Below are 326 nucleotides of genomic sequence, written 5' to 3'. Positions count from 1 at the left end.
TTATTAAGAGATACCAAAACAATAATGGTGTTCATTGTGGAAAAAATATGTACGTCATAAACATAATTGTGTTAGGATCACCTATGCAATTCCAATGGACATTCAGTCTAAGTTATGAAGCATGTTAAGGATGTAACCTAAGTGTAATTTGGGGACCACATGCTATGACTGAAAGGATATCCATGTTAAAATGTAATCAATAGTAATTCTGGGAGGCGGAACCCATCTATATTTAATTTGTTATTATAATTATTTGCTTTTCCATATTTAAAATTCTCCTCTGCTTAGGTAATTTTTTAGAAGAGGAGAAAGTTATTATTAGATGT

General features: G+C 30.7%; 1 long non-coding RNA gene across 1 annotated transcript in view; it reads left to right on the top strand.

Annotated features, from left to right (window-relative positions):
• Positions 1 to 6: 6 nt before the first annotated feature.
• LOC111734593 overlaps positions 7 to 326 on the top strand; it is a 2,413-nt gene continuing 2,093 nt past the window's right edge. The window contains exon 1 of the long non-coding RNA XR_002778505.1: positions 7 to 288. This is a non-coding gene — a long non-coding RNA (uncharacterized LOC111734593). The remainder of the gene's footprint in view (positions 289 to 326) is intronic.

This window comes from Pteropus vampyrus, unplaced genomic scaffold (assembly GCF_000151845.1).
Source record: "Pteropus vampyrus isolate Shadow unplaced genomic scaffold, Pvam_2.0 Scaffold2191, whole genome shotgun sequence".
Taxonomy (NCBI): domain Eukaryota; kingdom Metazoa; phylum Chordata; class Mammalia; order Chiroptera; family Pteropodidae; genus Pteropus; species Pteropus vampyrus.
This window is presented reverse-complemented; position numbering and strand designations above follow the sequence as displayed.